Below are 14,345 nucleotides of genomic sequence, written 5' to 3' on the forward strand. Positions count from 1 at the left end.
TGAGTAGGTAATGTTGGTGTAGTCAGTTTCGTCGGAGTGCTCGCCGTTGGTGAGATAACATCGGCCGACCGCCATACTCTGCTTTGGCTCGCTGATGGGTGGACCCCGCAGACCTATGGGTCCCTAATGTCAGTGAGAGCAGTTTAGGGTTTTTGTTAATTCTTTCATAGATTTTTGTACTAACTTTTAAAAATCATAAGTTCAGTTGTAGATATCCATTTTTGGTGAACCAATTTTTTTGTGTTCCTTAGGAATCGTAGTATTTTATAAAAATATGATATGTATAGTCTCTAGTATTTTTATTGGTGAATAAAATATAGCTTAATAAGTCCTTTTTGAGTGTTTACAATTTTGTAAAATGTGTAACTTGAGCTAGGGATGTGATAAAGTTGTGATTCCAATTTTGCTGATCTTATGTTGATATTCTATAGCTAGGAAAAATATTATGCTTGCTGTAAACTTGATTGAAATATGATCTTTCTATTTATCTATTGATAAATAGCATTTTTTGAGGAAAATTATAGGGATAAAAATATGTAACTTATTGCTATACAAAATTTTGTACAGTATTATGGCACTAATATGAAGCTAGGAAAAATATATAATCTGTAGTTTGACACTTTTCTATAGGGTTTACTATTTTCACTAAAATAGGCCTTGCTAGCTTGTCATTTTTGCATAAGATGTTATACATGTCCAAACAGTATGAAATTTTCACAGTAGCCTACTGTGAGCACTAGGAAGCTACTGTAATTTTATGAGAATTTATTGGGCAAATTTGTTATAGGTTTGTTATTTCCTCTAATTATCTAATTAAATTAATAAAGGCACTTAAATAAATAGATTGTGCTTGACCATGATATTTTCTATGGCACTTGTGATACATATGAACTGTTGATGTTAATAGTAAGGCTTAGAATCAATTGGTTGTATGCAACTAATTAATTATTGCTCTATAATTCAAATAAGTGGTTGCATGTATAGTTTCAGTTGTGTGGATGATTTCATGTTGATAATGGTCTTTTCTGTAAAACTTGTTAATAACAAAGTTGTAGATAACTTACTAATCTACCTTGTGTTAAATTTTCATGATCATAGGACTTAGGGTTTAAGAGTTTAGGCTGTTAGAATTTTGTTGTCCTAATTGTTTACTTTCTGGAAAGATTTGTTTGACTGAATTGTTTGACCTAGATAACTGTTGACTCACATCAAGAGTATTAAAAGAAAGTTGTAGACAATTTCATAAGCTTTCCAGAATGTCCACAATCATATTATTTTGATATATATAATTCCATTTATGGTAAAAACAAGTATCTGTTGTTTGGTAGTTCGGTAAATATCTTGCCGAAGTATTTGCTTAAGTAATAGAGAAGAGATATGTACCTACTCAGTAAAATAGGATGCACTTGTTATTACTTTAATACCATACTATTGAAAATACTTACGAGGATGCATTCATCATACTATACATGTCAGCATACATGCATTCGCGATATTTGATTCCATGATCATGCATATAGGATCGACCGAGGAGATAAGAGGAGCTGACTCTAGAAGAGCTCCCTGAGTGCCCTAGATCACCGCTCCACCTCTTTTCTCAAAGGCAAGCCCTGGAGCATTCTAAGTCTCCTAGTGTTTTACAAAATACTACTTGAGTCCTTTATGTTTGATGCATTAGGTTATAAGAGTTGATTGGAACCACTTGATGCATATAAATTCCTTGTCCAGAAATATACCTTTAACCTATATAGGTCCAAGATCGAATATATGAGTAGCCATGCTTAGACCGGTAGAAGTCAGGTGATTTCCTATCAGTGTGTGAGATATAGGTGGATACCGAAGCACGGTTGGCTATATTTGCTATCATGGAAAAGAACCATGTGCTAAAGTAAATGGAGGCCGGGCGGAGTCTATGTGTAGGTTGACTCATGTGATTCCGTCTGTGCTGATTAAGGGCTGTATTGTTGTTGGCGCTTTTGACAAGATTGAACACATGCCTATCACTTAGCTGGCCGGATAACTCGTTCTGACCGTGAAGCCGAGTAGCTCAACTCAAGTCGGGCCCTGCTCTGTCAAAGTGCGCACTCTGGATGGTAATAAGGATGTGCGAGGAGCGGATCAATAGACCATGGCCAAGCATGACCTAAGCGACCTGGTCTGGGACCGTGGGCAGGCATGGCTTGAGCAACCTAGCAACCATCAGTCCTTGATTGTGCGGCGCTGGGCGAACCCATGAAATGTGGACTTGAGTTCTACCTAAGGTGACCGTTGATCTGGTCTGCCTAGGTTTGTGTTAGGAATAAATTCCCAGCTGGTTGAAATAATTTTGAATCATCGTCTCTCCCAGATAGTGAGAAACTTGGCTAGTCCCAACATCGTAGTAGTTGTACTATGAAGTGTGATGGTTCGGATAAACATGGAATTACTACACCGGCTATGGTTACTATTGTATGCTCTTAAAATGATATACCACATGTTTGGCATAGGATAGTTGCTAATCTAGAGATGAATAGCTATAATTAACTTGATGACCTAAGTACAACTATATAACTAAGTTAATCGCTTTTTATGCAAAAATGTTGTCAAGCTACCTCCACTTATAAAGCCTTGCATAATCCTAGGAGTCAATTTATTTCTGGTTTATGACGGGTAAGTCTAGTTGAGTACCTTCTCGTACTCAGGGTTTTATTCCCATTGTTGCAGATGGTACCGTCTATCATGGTTATTGCAAGAATTGCTTCTATCTTGCCATGGATGAGGAGTGAGCCTTGGGCAGGCATCTTTAATAATCCTTCTATATGCTTTTGTGGATTGTGATCATGTGTTGGCACTATATTTGAACTATGTTGGCAAATGCTACTTTCGAACTTTAATTTGCTTCCGCTACTATCTATCAAACTTGGTTTGTAATAACTTTATTTCATGCTCTAATGAAGGAACTATATCTTTGAACTTTATGTAACATGTGACATGTATGTTGAGTCATGTATGATCTTGGTTGTATGTGGATTGTTTATCGAGACCCGTCGTGGTACTCGATAGACTACTGGGTTTATATGGGCTCAAGTATGATAGTGCGACCGCTTGTGGGATGCTATTGTACTTGTGCTCTTATAAATTGGTCGGTTCTATGATAGGAATCACAAACTGCACCTACCGCTTTGGTGGGCTACGTTGGGCTTTGGTGCACCCAAATGTTGGTCCACCCAGTTTCACCAGCAATTTTGGGCCTTAGGACTAGGGTCCATAAGGGTTTTTGACTAGTATTAGCCACCCTTATTGGTTAGCCAAGGGTAGAGATGGTCCATCCCTTTCCCACCACCGACAAAAGCAGTATGCTCACTCCTCTGCTTACCTTGATCTAGTAGACATTGTCACATCTAGATCCCGCTCTCGGCAGTCACAGTCATGGAGCCGAGAAATACCCTAGCCAAGAAAACTAAAACCATTAGTTCAGTAGGTGAAGAAGATATGGGCTCAAAGAGCAAAGGGGGACAGAGTCCTATCCCTAGTTCTTCATGGGAGGTGTCGACAATGGCAGAGGAGGACATCAAGAATCTTATGGTTGGGGGATTCCTGGCACCAAGGGAGCTTTTGGGTTATCGGTGTGTCCTTGGACAAGATGTGCCTGCCCCTGATTCCGGTGAGATTGTAGTCTTTGTCGACTTCTTTCATTGTGGATTCAGGGTGCCCATCCACTGGTTCATCCAAGATCTCCTTCGATACCATGACGCGCGGTTATACCACCTGACCCCAAATGGGGTCGTGCTTCTAGCGATGATCATCTCTTATTGTGAAGACTTTGTGAGGATCAAACCCCACTGGGCATTATTTTGTCGTTACTTCGATGTTCTTCCTTAGTCAGACCGAAAGGTCACCGATAGCCTCTGGATCAAAGCGGCCGACAAATCTCCATCCTTCACATTGATCTCCCTTCCAATGCCCCAAATTGGGAGAAGTGGTTTTATGTTTATGACTGCTCGACTCTGGCCTTTTCCCACAAGCTCCCACCCGCTCTAGCCAACTAGCAGAGAAAGAAGAAGTTCCTAAGTCCGAGCTGGAAGAGGCGGATGAACTCGAGAGTGACCTACAAGATTATCGGAGGTGGATCCAGCCCCTGAGGGAATGTGCGTCCCTGATGTGCGACTATCCCGATGCTGTCAGTCCATCAAGAGAGCCCATCGAGCCAATGATTACACTTCAAGTGCTAGTTGTTACCAACAAGGTGCTGGGCCCAAAGTCCTAGGTCATAGGCAAAGACCATCTGGTGGAGCCCTTGAGTTTAAACCCGAAGAGACAACAAGAACTCAGTAATTGTATCAGTTGTTTGGTGATCAGTTGACAACCCATCCCGATTTCCTCATGTAACTTACTCCGTTTTGCAGGATCACTGAAAGTACTACTCTAGGGCTCCTTTGGACAAGGTCCGACAATGGAGGATTGATAGTACAGAGACATTCACTAGTAATGGTGAGATGTTCGCACTTCAAGAGGAGTTGAGTGCCATTGTCCCTACTCCTCACCCAAGTCATGCCTGTCACAGTGTGTTAGGTTCAGATGTGTAAATGAGGAGGCGTAGGGCTGCAGCAGAGTCTGCAAGCACCAATAAGGGGGATGAAGCCCTCGAGAGGAAGAAGAAGAGGCCACTGCTGAGCATAGGCATTGGTAGTGCCAAGTAGGTTAGTTATCCTCAGCTAGTCATGGCCTTGGTGTATGTAAATTTGGTTTACCACGAGTTGTTCCTAGTTCCGAGGGCTATGGGGTCGCCTAGGCCCACCGATGATAAGCCGTCAGCCAAGATGGTCTCGATCATTGGTGACATTGGTTCAAAGGTGGAGTATGTCCCCTTCGAGCAAGGTTTTGGGACCTCACGCAGGCAGTTGAAGAAGCCTACCCTGCTAGATGTTCCTAGTGATGAGAATATGTAAGTTCAATTCCTTTATCTCGTGTTTTTGTCGGGGGATGAGTTCCTGATGCTTGCTTTTTGGGAACAGTTCCTTTTCGAAGACCTTATCAACCAAGAGGTTGCCTGAACCAATCACGCTAGACAGCGCTAGCAAGATCATAGATCCATGAGTTCGCCTAAACGAGAGTGAGGATTTGAGTATTTCAGAGAAGATTTGGGTCGCTGTTACCCTTGATGACTTCGTGGTTGGTATCGTCATAGGCGCACCACCTTTGGTGGATGCTTGGGAAGATATTTCTCCAATAACCTTGGTGGGGCCTGTGTAGGGTGAACCTGCTCGGGTCCCTAGTGTGGGTGCCCAAGGGAAACAGCCTATCATTAAGCCAGTTTGCACGCTTGGTCCATCGGGGTCATCCTTGGAAGTTATTCCAGAGGCATAGCCATGAGAGGGTGTTGATACGAGTTGACTCTTCTCCATAGGTGGACAACTGTCCACCTAGTCCCTCTTGGGTTTCAAACCGAATGAACAGGGGGAGGTCCATCATTGCAAGCTTTCGACGCTAAGGGTGAGAGGTTGTTTGATGATGTCGAGGAACAGCGTCGTCTTGTCCCTGGCTTCAGAGAGCTGGACGGGATGCCAAAACACGCAGAAAGTCTATCTGCCATGCTACAAGACCTAGGTGATGCCATGAAGACCAAGAGCACCTCGGCTATGGATTCCCTTAGCGCTACCCTAGAGGTATGGTCCATGTCTAGAGTTCTAGCCCCTGAGCATCGAAGTAGTGGTTGCACTTAGGTGAGTGTCACCCTTGGTTTATACTCGGGGCCACGCAGTGGACCCGATGGGTCTAGCCCCTGAGTCTTTGGTTGATTCATTCTAAATAAAGATAAGCCTTATGCCGTCTTACTCTTGTAGTATCTTAGAAGAATTCCTTGGCCAAATCCGCGTTCATCTGGAAGAGGTTCTCTTGGTCGGGCGATGAAGCAAGGCACGGATTGCCGAGCTTGAGAGAGAGGTGGTGGCCCTAAAGCACCATTAGGATGAGGCCTAAGGTAGGGTTTCCACCATGACCTTTCTTCTTAGCATTTAGTGAGGATTGTAAAACCTTTATTGCCTTTTCAGCTGCTGCCGAGGCTATTGTTAGGCTATCCCAAGAGAAGGCTACTTTTTGCGCCTCTAGATCCACATACTGGAGGGAGAGGCAAAAGCAGGTGCCTGCTATGGAAGAGACAGAGAAGCTCTAGAAGCAGATCCAAGGTACATTTTGTTTTCGGCAATGAATCATGTTATGATTGTATGTAGATTTTTGGACTAACACACTTTGTTCACAGCAGAGTCGGCTAAGGCGAGACATCTTAAGAACAAGCTTGCTGAGTGTAAGTATGATTATGCAAACCTAGAGGCCATGGTTGCTGAAGCTAAGTGGCTACACGCAGGGCCCCTTTCAGCCATGGAAGCAAACTACATGTCATGGGTGTCGTCCCTCGAAGACGAGCTCTAGAGTGTAGTTGTGGCTAGCCGCGCTGCTTGCCAGGGGGCCTATACTTAGCCGGGAGAGCCTGCCTCTTTGTTAGAAGTGGCTTCCCATCTGAGGGGGATCCCAAGGCACCTGGAGGAAGTTGCCCAGTATGGCTTATCCATAGGGGCACACATGGCGCTAGTGACCATCGAGACAGTCTACACTAATGGCTCCATTAGAGGGAAACCCGTGGAAACAGATCCCTTGCTTTATAGTCAAATTCAGCAATAGGCCATAGAACCTTTCGAGGCCAACATTCATGACGTATATCTCTCCATGATAGTGCAGGGTAGTATGCCTGATTCATCAGAGGATTCAGATGGCGCTAGAAACCATTTTGTAATGTGCTACACCTGACTTTTTGTACTCTATCTTTCATTGTCTTTAGTTTTTTATTCTAGTTTAAGCTTTGGACCAACTACCTAGGGATTATTCAACCAAAATGAAACACTTTTGTCGAGTCCATGCAAGGTCTTGTTAAGTCACTTATACCATTTCAAGGCCTATAAGATATTGATCGATTGAGAAGTAAAAATGGGCAACACGTATGGTTATCATTGTAGCCCCTAAGCATATAGATAAGTTAGTATAACATGTGAACGTGCTAGACAGGAACACAACAGCTACAAAGGTTAGCCCCCAAGCAACTCAGAGAGGTTCTTCGTAAGGTACTCGAGAGATCATAGTTTATTCATGTAACAAATAAATGTTCTTTGCAATATATAAATGATAATTGAAATTTAGAAAAAATAAAAGGCCAACGTAACCATGGGTCGTTGGTTGCCTTCTCAACATCTGACAATGAGGGCCACATGGGTTGAAGCTGGTGGCAGAGTCAAAGATGATGGGTCGAGGGTGGTGGTAGGCTTGCTGTCCCAAAGTTATTCATAGGTGCTTCTTCCATGGCCTCGAGCAGGGGAGACCCGAAGCCCCCAAGTCCAAGTTGTTGGCCTCCACGTACTCGATGGTGTCCCTCTCACATTGGTAGGCACTCTAGAAGTTTCCCGACACCGTGATTACACCATGTGGTCCTAGCATCTTCAGCTTGAGGTAGGCATAGTTTGGGACTACCATGAACTTGGCATAACATGGCCCCCCGAATATGGCATTGTAAGGTCCCTAGAAGTCGTCAACTTTGAAGGAGAGTGTCTCCTTTTGGTAGTGTACCGCATCATCAAATGTCACAGAGCGATCTGTCATACCTAGGGGCATGACGCACCGACCATGGATGATGCTATCAAAGGGGGACTATGATGCATGCAGCTTCCTTATGTCCACGTTGAGCTTGTCGAAGGCATCCTTGTAAAGGATGTTGATGCCACTGCCTCTGTCCATGAGGATCTTTGTCACCCTTGTGTTCTCGATGACCGCAGTTACCACCAGAGGGAATTAGCCCACCTCAACCACCTAGTCTAGATGATTGGTTCGATCATAGGTAATTGGTCGTTCTGACCAGTGTAGGTATAGCGGGGGTGGCCAGTGCAGTCACATAGATCCATCTGTGAGTTAGCTTTTGTAGCCTTCGATTCTGAATAGGCTTGAGGGCCACAGAAGATGAGCATGGAGCTTCTAGTTGCCACATCAAGGCATTGATCATTGTCACGGTCTCCCGAGTACCCTTCTTGATCCGTTTGCCTTTTGGCTTCCAGAATGACACGCTTATGGTAAGTGAGGCAATCTTTGGCAAGGTGGGTCACAACGAAGCTATGATTCTGACATGGGCTATTCATGATGCTTTTGAACATGTCTTAGTAAGCTTGTCTCTTGTGAGGGGTCGAGGCTATTCTTAAGATGGTATACTCAAATTTGATCAGTGGCTAAGTTCGCTTCTCAAGAGCTATTGAATGTTGGGCAGGGCCACGAGTATCGTGTTCATGTTTTCATGCATTGATCAACAAGTGAGCATCTTGCTTGTCCCCTAGTTGACTGTAGATCAGGTTGGGGGGCAATATGCTCTAGGTCCTCCCGTTGGTTGGCCCCTGGTCCTTAGAAGGCGTTGTCGGCGACCACGCGGAGCAGGCTCATGGCATACTTCGGGAGTATCCCGACTGAACTGTGACTTTTAAGTTGTCGCGTGCATCGTTGGCTTGACCCTAGGAGCCAATTGAAGTAGCCTGATGGACCCATAGGGACAATTCACCAAATTTTGGCCACCCATGGGGTGGGTGTGGTCAACTCAGATCTGGTGAGTGTTAGGAGGTTGTTTGAGCTGTTGGCGAAGGTGATTATTCTCTGCTTTGAGATCATCATTCTGACGAAGGAGGCATAGGCAGTGCTTCATCGCTAGTCTCGTATGTGGAGTCTGAGATGGTAATGTCTCCTTGATTGTCCTCTACATGTTCCCAATCTTCCAGTGTGTTGGCCATATCTTCATCGCCATTGGCCATCATCCCGACAAACTAGGTAACAAGGTAGTCAAAATGCTCAGGAGAGTGAGAACCGCAGATGGGGTGATCCCCGATGTGAGGTTGGTAGGTTTTGCTAGGGCTTGCTGAAGCTAGTTAGAGTAAGTTGCTGCCACTTAACCAAGTTGGGAAGCCAGAAAGGAAGTGATCGGGTGGCAATTGCAGATCCGATCAAGGGGTCTAGTTTGGATCTACCTAGAGTCAGAGGATGGCTTTTGATATTTCTTAACGACTATTGGAGGATTCCACAAGCACACAGAACTATCACGTAGCACTTCGCTTGTTGAGTACTGAGTGTCAAATTTATAATTTTTCCCACTAGGAAGGCAGAAGGCTAGAATTTATATAGGACTAGGATTTGCTAGAGGAAAGCTTTAAGTTGATCCTAGGTAGGTGAATGATAATGAAGGATGGGTGTGAACTACCTAAACTAACTACTAAATACAAGCTAACCTAGAGATAGCTAGGTGGGAGAGCGAGCGATTTATCTTTATAGTAACTAAGGGTAAACAAATAACTAGGAGAAATGTGATAGTACCTCAGGGCACAGCCCGCCTAGCAACTAGGAGAGTTATATAAACAAGGTCTACCATGAGCCCTATGATTTAATAACTAGACCTACCATGGTGGAATACAGAGGATGGACAAGGCTGTCACCACCTGCCACCTACCACAATCTATTCAGAGGCCTAGCCGTATCCATAGGTAATCTATAGCCTAAGCACCACGCTTAATCTATAAACTTACTACTTTGATCCGAGCTCCGATGAAATGAGATCAGAGCACCCTAGCCAGAAGGTGGAACTAGTACTAACGAAACGATTCTAATGATAAGATAACCTATGCTACTAATGCCAAACAATAAGCACCTAAGCTCACTAATGATGAACACCAATGACTAAGTACTTAAAGTGAAGCAAGCAATACTAGAATAAAGTACTAAAATAAATACTGAATAAAGTAATATAGAAATTAAAGAATTACAAAGGAGCTATACCAGACCTAGTAGACTCTTCTAGAATCCAAGAAGCTCTGCTCTTGTTCTACTCCACTACTATACTACTACTCTATAGCTAATGCTAAGCTAGAAAGCTAAGAGAAGCTTGGAGAGTTTGGAAAATGAATGGGGCACTTCTCCACTGAGCTCCACACCCACTATTTATAGTGTATAGTTTGGGGAGGGGTATTTGTAGGTAGTGCCAAGGTCGGTGGACTGACTTGGGCGCCGGGTGGCCTAGGTAGGACACCACCTGGCCCTCCATTCCACCACCTTATGATCCAACGACAATGGTTGGCTACTAAAGGCGATTGTACAGGCAGCATGTGGTGAAACTTGGCCAGTAAGTCTATTGGTGAAGCTCCAAGTCTATGATAATTGGCCCATGGATCCATGGCCTCTTCATTGTGACTATTGGTCAGAACCGACTTAAATCAACACTTAGCATTGCTTCTGGAGGAGCTCCCATAGATCGGTGACGTGGCAAGGTGCCAAGTTGGCACCGAGGGGGGGGGGGGCAAGCGGCACTGCCTAGTGGGCCCAAGTGGCCCTACCATGTCCACTTGCCTTCCTTGGTCCATGTTTGTCACCATTTTGGCCAAACTTTGGTATATTTCCTGCATACAAATAATTCTGCAAGCATAAGTGGAGCTAGGTGAATTATAAGCAAAATTCTACACATGTGATGATGATTTACCTCACTTTATCATGCTTTTGGGTGAAATGTTGATGGTCAAAATGGGTGTTAGTGACCATCAACAAGAGCCCCCAAGCTACCCCTTTGCTGTTGTTAGCAAAGATGTGGGTTTAGCCTAGAATAGGTTGTTGGATCAGGAGTTGCTACTATGTAATGCCCTACAAAGACCTGTACACAAACAAATACTATCTCTTGAGTTGAACAAGTTAGCACTAAGAAATTTCACCATCAGACTTAGCAATGTAGGACTTATAGCTTTCACCTTTGATACAAGTAGCGGCAAGAATGTGTAGCTAGATAGATACTTTTTGCCTACTTTGGTTTAGCTCAAACTTCCTGGATGTTTTCAAATGATTTGAAAAGAAAACTTGCCTAAGTTCCTCGGATGGTACACTCAAGTTTCTCAATGGTGTTTGAAATCCTCACCAAGGCCATGAATTTTAGCCTTAATTTCTATCCTAAAGCTTATGTGGAGCTCAAGGAAGGGGTAAAAGCATAGCTTACTTGAATTGAATTTATTGCTAAGTCAAACACTTGGATCACAAGGAGCAACTAAGTCATACAAATTGATCAAGAGGTGCATGTGTGTGGTATCTTTGGTGGAAGTGGTACTCCTTTGAGAAGTTTCCCTTCTCTAGCTTCTTTTTGAGAGGGCATGGCTACTTTTTTTTCTCACTCTCTCTCTCTCTCTCTTGAACACTAGAGCTTTTTGCTCTTTTATTCTCTCATTTTTTTTCTATAGCCCTTGCCTCTCTTTTGATGTAAGACAACATAGAGAGGTAATTTTGATTCTCATAGAGCAATAATAAATGTAATGCATGTATGGATGCGTATCCTCAGTGTAGGAATAGCATAATTATGTGGGTGTATGTGATCTTGATAAAAAAGCATGAAAAGTTTCTCTACTCAGATCAACAAGGCTTGAAAAAGCTCAAAACAAACAAGCAGCTTTTATGGTGTCTTTTAGCATGTATGTGTGGATGTTTATTTGGCTCTGGTAGAAATTTATCACCATTGAGGAACTTCTATCAAGAGAGTTTAGCATTTTGCAAAACAAAACTCTTGGTTGTCTTTACCATTCCTTAGATAGGTTCAAAGATTTACTCTAATCATGGCATACAACATATCTCACAAAAGCCTATTCTTGGTTCTAGCATTTACAACCCACGAAAGCATTCAACTTAAGATGAACTCTAAGTTTATCATGCTCAAAACTTTAAGAAGTATAAGGTTGTATCTCAAGCTTTTGAAAAGTATCACAAAGCAACTATTCATCATCTCCAAATAATTTATCATCATTTTATTAGAGTAGAGTTTCTCTCAAAATAATTTAAAGGCACTCCTCTTGACATTCTATGATCATGAATATTGAAATATAAAGCAAACATGAATGTAAAGAGAGGGTTTAAGGTTTTCATACCTGAGCGGGGAGAGACGTCTCCCCCAAGCTTGCCTTTTGCATAGGTTGGAATGTCTTCTAGCGGCTCTTTTGATTCTTTTTTAGTGACTAACTAATACTACTAGAATGCATAAATAACTAGCTAAACCTATAACTACTAGATAACTTATTCAGCAGGGATGCTACTAAATTTTATTCATTATTATTAAATATTTTTTTGTTTATATATATATATATATATGTTGCATATCTATCCTATCAGGCATTAGCTACTATAGACTTTATTTATTAACATAGAGTAGCTAAATGCAACTAACCTATCATGCAATGTAAAGCAACTTTATTGGAAATCTAAATGAGATGCAACTAATGAAATGGAGTAAATAAATGCAAGGAATAGAAAACTTACCTTTTTGTCGGGCTCAAGGTCATTCATCCTTGGGCGGAGGTGTTTCCTCTTGTTTCATCTTGGAGGCCTTGTCAGGATAAGGGGATGATGAGTTTGAGGATGGATCTTTCTTTTAACGCCATCTATTTCTATTCTTCTTCTTCTTGACAGGTTTCTCTGGTTCTTCAATCGGCTTTGGTTTCTTCATCTTGATTCTCTTCGGATGCTTCTTCTTTTCTTGTTTCTCATCAAAGAGGGGTTGTCTAGAGGCAAAAGCAAATATTTCTTTTCTTCCAGCAAAGTGGAGTTGGATTTGCCTAGAAGCCACATATATGCAAGCATTTGCAGTGTTAAGGAAGGGACAACCAAGAATTAAAGGTGTATCCTCGGCGTTACCCATGTCTAAGATCATAAAATCTGCAGGAACATAAGCACTCCTAACTTTAACTAATAAATCAGTGGCTACTCCCTCGAGATAATGGGTAGAATGATCAGCTAATTGTAGGTAAACTGAGGTTGATGCTAGGGGAGTATAGAACAACTTATCATAAGTTTCCTTAGACATGATGTTAATACTAGACCCTAGATCACAAATGGCATTATGAAAAGTGTGGGGGCCTATGTTGCAAGTAATGATGGGGTTCCCAGGATCACCTTTCTTAATAGGAAATCCCCAACCATTTTTAGAAAAGTCATACCTTGCCGTGACAATGTTGGCTGTCTCCACGGTTCTCTCAGGTTTGCTAGGAATTCTATCTTTTTCATAGGATGGGTTAGCAACAACAATTTGAGCTAATTGGGTTTCTATCATCATATTAAAGCTAAGCTGATTCTTTAAGACAGAAGAAAATTCATCCAATTTAGCATTTATATTTTCCAACATCTTGTCATGGGCATGCAACTTTTTATTTATACTATCAGTCATTCTACTTTGACCATAAACAAGATCTTTCAAGAAAGCATAACTTTTATTACCTTGATTATTCAAGTGAGAAGAAGAGTAATAATTCTTACCTCCCTGATTGTTGGAGCGTTGATTCCAGCCTTGATGTTGTGGACAGAACTCGTTGTCGATGTTGATGAAGTTGCGGTCCTCTTGGGTTTTGGGATAGGAATTGCCCGAATGTCCAACATCTCCACAGACTTCACAAAGTCATGTGGGAATCCTTGGCTTTGAGTGTCTCTTGGGCACTCACCTTCTCATATTGTTCCACTCACTTCGCGAGTAGATCCATCTTAGCTGCAAGCATGTCAATTTCTTTAATTGAATGCATACCTTGTTTATAGGGTTGGAGTCGATCATCGCTCCATCCTTGGTTGGGACCATCTTCTCGATCAGCGTCTTTGCATCTGCAACACTTAGCGAAAAGAATGCACCACCAGTAGCAGCATATAAATGGCTCCTATCTAACGGCACTAATCCATGGTAGAAGTTCTGGATCAAAAGCCAGTCTTCCATGCCATGGTGTGGGCATGCAGAGACATACTCTTGCATTCATTCCCAAGCCTCTAGAATCGATTCATCTGCTAGTTGTTGAAAACTAGAGATTTTATTGCACAGAGCATTAGTCTTCTCCATAGGGAAAAACTTAACTAGGAAAGCGTTGGAACACTTGTCCTAGGTATCTATAGCATTGCAGGTTAGAGTAAAACCATTGCTTAGCCTTTCCTAACAAAGAGAAGGGGAAAAGGCAAAGACGTATAGCCTCTTGGCTCACTCCCTTAATGGTGAAAGTGCTACAAATCACCAAGAAATGTTGGAGGTGAGCATTAGCATCCTTGTGGGCTTTCCCATAGAACAGACTAGCTTGAACCATCGTAATTAATGTTGGCTTAAGCTCAACATTGGGTCCGGTGGCTATATTAGTAGCCGAGGGTGCAGAAAAATCATGAATGGACTTATCATCGATGATCGTATAGGGTAGTGATAGGATATGAGGAAAAAGGGATAAACTACTTTGGATCACTAAAAACCTAGCTAGCGAATCTAGCAATATAAATCCGAGGACAGTTGCCTTCCCCGACAACGGCGC

General features: G+C 42.5%; 1 non-coding gene across 1 annotated transcript; it reads left to right on the plus strand.

The window, feature by feature from the left end:
• Positions 1-13,769: 13,769 nt before the first annotated feature.
• LOC136502331 (small nucleolar RNA R71) lies at positions 13,770-13,878 on the plus strand. The gene has a single exon (XR_010770493.1). It is a non-coding gene; the product is annotated as a small nucleolar RNA R71 (small nucleolar RNA).
• Positions 13,879-14,345: the final 467 nt, after the last annotated feature.

The sequence above is a fragment of the Miscanthus floridulus genome, chromosome 13 (genome assembly GCF_019320115.1).
Source record: "Miscanthus floridulus cultivar M001 chromosome 13, ASM1932011v1, whole genome shotgun sequence".
NCBI lineage: Eukaryota > Viridiplantae > Streptophyta > Magnoliopsida > Poales > Poaceae > Miscanthus > Miscanthus floridulus.